A 7,773-nucleotide genomic window follows, 5' to 3' on the forward strand; every position below is an offset into this window, starting at 1 on the left:
GAAAGAACCTGCTTTGCTGCCAACATGCTCCTCCAGCCATACGAAGGTCGATTTGATACTTGTATCTCTAATGGACTACAATATCGAAAGTATCTCCCTTTTAGAACTCGGCTAAGAAGGGAATCTGGATATCTCAGCAATCTCCATAGTTGCTTTGCCAAAAGGGCAAGATTAAATTATTCTAGTGTTCTAAAGCCTAGCCCACCTTCCGAAAGTTGAGTACATAATTGCTTCCATGATATCCAGTGTAGTCCTTTACTGTCTGCTTTATTGCTCCACCAGAAATTGGCTATCGCGCTAGTTAGTTTTGAGCATATAGCTTTTGGTATGAGAAAACACGACATTACATATGTCGGAATTGTTTGCGCCACTGATTTGATCAGGACTTCCTTTCCTCCCTTGGATAGAAATTTCGAAGTCCATAAGTTTACCTTCTTATGGAGTATATCCCTCACGAATGCAAAGACTTGAACCTTTGACCCATGAATCTTCTCACGGAAACCCAAATATATTTGACTATCTTATAGCAGCAAGAATAAAACAAGAGAGAGATGAGAGAGAGAGGAAAGTTCTGGCAAATGTGTCGTCGTTAAGTGCACCTAAAGTTAGGCATGAACTCTCTTCTTATTCCTTGGTTTGTGGGTCAGCACCGAACATTTTGCACGCTCTTCTCTACTAACTTTGTATTGCAACATTTTTAATACTCGATTCAACCAGGTATTAATGAAAAATTCCTTAACTTTGGAGTAATTAACAAAGTCTAGCTAAGACTTTTAGTTTTTAGTTTTGAGTTATTTAATTTGCTAATTGTTTTGGTTCGGTTTAAATTAGACTTTCAAAAGAAAAAAATAGACAAAATTGAACCCCAAACACAGATTAATAATTCAATATATCATGAAAGATTAGCTTACATCCACCTCTCACCAAAGTGTGCAATTTTGATCCGGTAAAATTATGATTTGGTCAGTGTCAGACTCAAATATACATATATTTTTAGGTTGATTTACTTAAATGTTATCTAAATTAGTTAATATTAGCAGAATCTACAAACAAAGATTTTATTACTAGAATATTTCGGGTATTTTCAAAATACTCAGCGTGCCCTTATTTTATGTTACCGGAAAAATCGTAATTACAAAAATGTCATTGTCATGTCAGACGCCACGTCAAAAACGCTGTCGTGTAACAATAACTCAGCCATAACGCGTTACAAAGGTATATTGTGACTGAGTTATAGGAATATTCCGGCTGAATTATGGAAAAAAACATTTGAGTAAGAACGGACGGCTAAGTTAGAGCATAAGATACCTTTGTATAGTTAGAAAACCAATCAGCTACGTCTCTGTGTAGAGTTTTCGGCGAAAGAGTCTACATAAACTAGTGGAGCTAGAGGAAGTATGATTCGGCTAAGCAGTGACTCGAAAGTAGAATCTACATACGAAGTGTACGGTGGGGGATTTGAAGGCACTTGTTTTGATTATGGTAAGATCGTTGAAAAAGAAAACAAAGAAGAAGAAGAAGCTGTCGAAATAGCATCTGACGAAGAAGAAGACGATGAATTTTCAACCCGATTTGATGTTTTCGACGAATCCGATATATCAACCATTAAGGATTTATAAATCACTATAACTCAGCCGTCACATGAATTGACGAGACCTTTCGTTTTCCCGTAAATATTATAACTCAGCCGTAAAGTCATATATATCAGCCATTTACTTTCATATTGTTTCTTGTGATAACTCAGCCATAAAACACTATAACTCAGCCGCAACATGAATCGACGAGACTTTTCGTTTTCCCGTAAATATTTTAAGTCAGCCGTCAAGTCATATATATCATTCATTTACTTTCAAATTGTTTCTTGTGATAACTCAGCCATAACTCACTATAACTCAGCCGTCACATGACCTTTCGTTTTCCCGTAAATATTATAACTCAGCCGTAAAGTCATATATATCATCTATTTACTTTCAGATTGTTTCTTGTGATAACTCAGCCATAACTCACTATAACTCAGCCGTCACATGACCTTTTGTTTTCCCGTAATGATTATAACTCAGCTGTAAAGCGATATTTTGGCGGGAAACCATCAGTTAACCTAATAATAGACGCGAGCTTTCGTTTTCCTATTGTTTTTCCTTTATATTCTCCTCATTCATATGTCTGACTCTCTTTCATCTCTTTCATCTCATTCTTCGTTTCTCTTTATCTACTCATAAATCACAGATCTGTCTATCTGTTACATCTTCTTATCAACATGGAAGTTGTTCCTCATATCGATGGACAATTTTTTAGAGATGTCGAAGCAATCATTTGCGCCACTGGTCTGGAGAATTTTCCGTTTCTAAACCCTGGTGTGGGTTCCTGGGTTGACAAAACCACTGTTACGTGGTTCAAGTTCCTTCACGTTCTCTCTATCGCAATTGGAGGAATAATTCAACACAACTGGCACCATATGTGGCCGACGTACCGCTTGATTCCCCTTTAAGAGACGGTGGTTTCTCCTCCTCGCGATAAGATCACTAAAACAAACCACCATATTGATATTATTCTATACTCTTATCGTTTCTTTCCTTTAATTGTAGCGTAAACACACATGGGATCCAAAGCACACTGTAACGGTCTGGACACAGTTTAATTTGGTGGCTAGAACGCTATTTCGATCCTAGATGCGTGCTCTCAAGAGGATATGGGTGAGTGGTGGCAATAAACCCGAGATGCTGACTAGCATAGTTTGGAATGATTTGGTCGATATGTTTGAAGAATTTGGCCCAGATGACGTCGGTTTCAAAAAGTGATTTTCATTGTATTTTCGTGTCGTTTTCTACATGAACTATGAACTATGAACTACGAACTATGATTTTGTGTTTTTTGTTTTTTTGATTTCGTTTATGTTGTACCTTCATATTAATATAAATCAGTCGTTATTTCGATATCTCAGCCATTACGGAATGATAACTCAACCATAAAGTTCGATAAGTCAACCACAATATTTGATAACTCAGCCATCACTTTATCTTAATTATTTACATAACTCAGCCGTGAATAACGATAACTCAGCCAACCCTCAAATTAGAATGTATAAAAATCACTCTAAGTCTATAAATATCCCTTTTTATTGGTTTTAATGATAGTAATATTCATATTTCCATTCTAAATTTAAATTTTGAGTTATAATAATTTTAATATTCAATTGTTGGAGAAATACTTTTAGAAAATAAAATTCTAAATTCGAATAATAATTATTTAATTATTTGCGATAATATTTTGTGATAAAAAGCTTACTTTATGAATTTATTATGCGTGTGGATTTGAACAGGCACATAATTAGTGATTTTTCGCGCTTCCCTAACAACACTTTTTGTGACATCGAGAGACGTTTTAATACTTATTAGGAATCTGACAGAACAAAATACCCAGGAAAGAAAGAAGAATACGTTTTCATATTATTGAGAAGACCCTAAACGATAACTCAGCCATAACTTTACCATAACTCAGCCAACCCTCAAATTAGAATGACTAAATAACCGACCAAACCGAACTGAACCGAAAACTATTTTTTCCATTATTTTCGGTTAATTACGGTTATATTCGGCTTGCTATCGGTTATATTAAGTTAATCGACCTAATTTGGATTATTTATGGTTATATATTCATCTAACCGACCCATAACCGGAAATAACCGAAAAGTAATTTCAAAAAATTTTAAATTTAAAAATGGTTATCATATTAGTATATCCAAATTACCACCTTAAACCAAACACAATATAACCAAAACCAAACTGTTATATTAAAACCCATAATGTTGGAAATATGAACCCTAAACCTCAAACCCTAACCCTAACCCTAACCCCTAAATGTCATGTTTTGAATATTTTACACATTTTGTTCAGACTGTGTAAAAATCAATTTTTATCTATAATTATTACTTTTTATTGCTTATAATGATTGTAATATTCATTTTTTCATTCTATATTTTAATTNATTTTCATATTATTGAGAAGACCTTAAACGATAACTCAGCCATAACTTTACTGTAACTCAGCCAACCCTCAAATTAGAATGACTAAATAACCAACCAAACCGAACCGAACCGAAAACTATTTTTTCCATTATTTTCGGTTAATTACGGTTATATTCGGCTTGCTATCGGTTATATTAAGTTAATCGACCTAATTTGGATAACATTTGGATTATTTATGGTTATATATTCATCTAACCGACCCATAACCGGAAATAACCGAAAAGTAATTTCAAAAAATTTTAAATTTTCAAATGGTTATCATATTAGTATATTCAAATTACCACCTTAAACCAAACACAATATAACCAAAACCAAACTGTTATATTAAAACCCATAATGTTGGAAATATGAACCCTAAACCTCAAACCCTAACCCTAACCCTAACCCCTAAATGTCATGTTTTGAATGTTTTACACATTTTGATCAGACTGTGTAAAAATCAATCTTTGTCTATAATTATTACTTTTTATTGCTTATAATGATTGTAATATTCATTTTTTCATTCTATATTTTAATTTTGAGTTATAATAATTCTAATTTACAAATATTTCATAAGTCAGCCGTTTATGTCGATAACTCAGCCATATCAGTCAATTGTTTGAGAAATACTTTTATTAAAAAAAAAATTTAAAATTCAAATTCAAATTTTGAATTCTTTTTAAATAAAAAATCGCTAAAATCTCATTTATTACGTGTGCGGTTCTTAACAATAAACATAATTATTGTTTGCGTCTCCCCAACAACATTTTTTGTATTTTCGAGAAAGTATATAATAAATTATTATATTTGTTGCATAACTCAGCCATAACTTTACCATAACTCAGCCAATCATCAAATTAGAATGACTAAATAACTGACCAAACCGAACCAAACCGGAAACTAATTTTTCCATTATTTTCGGTTAATTACGGTTATATTCGGCTTGCTATCGGTTATATTAAGTTAATCCACCTAATTTGGATAACATTTGGATTATTTATGGTTATATATTCATCTAACCGACCCATAACATAAAATAACCGAAAAGTAATTTCAAAAATTTTTAAATTTTCAAATGGTTATCATATTAGTATATCCAAATTACCACCTTAAACCAAACACAATATAACCAAAACCAAACTGTTATATTAAAACGCATAATGTTGGAAATATGAACCCTACACCTCAAACTCTAACCCTAACCCTAACCCCTAAATGTCATGTTTTGAATGTTTTACACATTTTGATCAGAATGTGTAAAAATCAATCTTTGTCTATAGTTATTACTTTTTATTGCTTATAATGATTGTAATATTCATTTTTTTATTCTATATTTTAATTTCGATTATAATAATTCTAATTTACAAATATTTCATAAGTCAGCCATTTATGTCGATAACTTAACCATATCAGTCAATTGTTTGAGAAATACTTTTATTTCTTTTATTCGCAATTCGAATTCAAATTTTTTAATTAATTTGAATAATATATTGTGAGAAAAGCTAACTTAATTAGATAATTTATTAGGAATCTGACAGAATGAAAGACCCAGGAAAGAAAGAAGAATACATACTAATATCTCATAACTCCGTAATTCATAACTCAACCGTGTGAAGTATATAACTCAGCCGTAACTTAACCGTAAATCAGCCATAACTTTGAAAATAGACAAATCAATGTTTTACATACCCAAGTACAATTCATCTCGAACTGAGCATAGTCACGAACTATCTTTAAAGAGTGTAAACGTGATGGTATAATAATAATGTGCAACGCTTTACAAATTTTATAGGAAACAAAATTTTTGAATTCTATTTTAAATCTGATTCTGGTCAAGAAACTCTTCGTAAGCAGACGATCCACTGGAAGAGTCACTATCGTAATGGTCATCATCTTCCTTAGAGCATATGATGATAGAAGCATGTTCATAATGTAATTACGGAAAACAAAGAAAGAATACATAATCACATGCATTCAAATCTCAGAGCATATGATGATAGAAGCATGTTCATAATGTCAATCCTAAAGTGAAACTATACTCGAAGCGGAGGTTTAAGAAACGAAAGCATCGGCACGGAGCTCACAAAAGAGAAGAACACAACTAGTTTAAATAAAATCAATCCAATCACACAGCTCATATTGCTTCTCCAAAAACCCAATTGATAAAATATAAAAGCACTTCTTGTATCACCAATTGACAATAAAAATCAAAACTTTAAGCAACAAGCATCAAAAGTGTCTCACTTTAAAACCCTTCTCAATCAAATTTGTGAATAAAAGGCATTAGGGTTGAATAGTTTACAAGTTCAGACCAAGAATCGTATAGTGTTAGAGAGTAAACGAGAAATACCTGATCAATCATAGGCATTAATCCAATGGCTCTGGCACGCAGGAAACAACCGGGAAGGACAGGTTCCTACACAAAGATAATAAATTTGTTAATAAATATATAAAATGTTTGGTGCATACTATAAGAAAACAAGAAAATAAATTATACTTGCATGATGACTAATACATCAATTGGGTCATTGTCTTCACACAATGTGCGAGGAACAAAACCGTAGTTGTGAGGGTACACAACTGATGAGTACAGAATACGATCAACCTGAATGAGAGATAATGCAAATATATTATTGACTTTGCGGTAAGAAAACCATTATAATATATGACAATAACGATTGATCTTGATATATAACCAAACCTTGATGAGTCCTGTCTTTTTGTCAAGTTCATATTTGACCTTGCTTCCTTTTGTGATCTCCACAACCTAATCATCATCATCATCATCCAAAGACAAAATGATTCAAGAATCCATCACATAACAAGATTCTCAAAACAGTAAAAGAAACTTACCACGTTGAAAATCTGTGGAGCTCCAGGTCCTACATATAAATTATGAATTAGTCCCAAAATACAAAACACAAAAAACATGCAAAAAAGAACTGAATTAGATATGATTTTGTTTACCAATCTCAAGATCATGCCATGGATGTGCAACTACAGAACGTCTTGACAAGGATGAGAGAATCCTCTCGTTAAGACGAGGAGCAGGTCGCTGCAGCTTCTAGTCTTCGTTCCCTTCTTCACTCATCTGTTTTCAAAACGTTACGATCAAAAACTCAAAATTGGGACAGAGAGAGAAAGAGAGAGTATCAATCAAAAATACCAAATTTATTGCAGAATCAGACCCCACAAGAGAAAAACAATCTTTTTAGAGCAGATTTAAGATCGATAATACCAAAATTAAGATATATGTTTCTATTGATATAATGTATCGATAACTAAAAGATCTACGCCAAATCTGTTCAACTTTTTTTTTTCTCTTTCTAAAGTCGATTGAGATTTGAAGCAATACCCAGTAGATTAAACATCAAAAAGCATCCAACTTTGACGATTTTTAGGAGAAAAAACGTACCTTTGGATCGAAACAGCCGATATTTTTTGGTATCGCAAGGGATGAAGAAACTCTTGGGAGAGGAATATTTTGTAATATTTTGTAATATTTTGTAACTAAGCGTTTTAGGTAAGGTGTATATATTTGTGAATAAAAGGCATTAGGGTTGAATAGTTTACAAGTTCAGACCAAGAATCTTATAGTATTAGAGAGTAAACGAGAAATACCCAATTACATAAAACTTGAAAAAAATGAAAGGGAATATGAAACGACTCGAAGAAGCGAGAGAGAGAACAAAGTCTTAACCTTTACCAACGGGAAACAATAATTAGATCTCTGTGTGTGGGATTCAAACGAAGAGGCTTTTCTTTTTATT

General features: G+C 32.7%; 1 pseudogene; it reads right to left on the minus strand.

Annotated features, from left to right (window-relative positions):
- LOC104709163 lies at nt 5,820-7,094 on the minus strand (annotated as a pseudogene).

This window comes from Camelina sativa, chromosome 8, assembly GCF_000633955.1.
Source record: "Camelina sativa cultivar DH55 chromosome 8, Cs, whole genome shotgun sequence".
In the NCBI taxonomy this organism is placed as follows: Eukaryota; Viridiplantae; Streptophyta; class Magnoliopsida; order Brassicales; family Brassicaceae; genus Camelina; species Camelina sativa.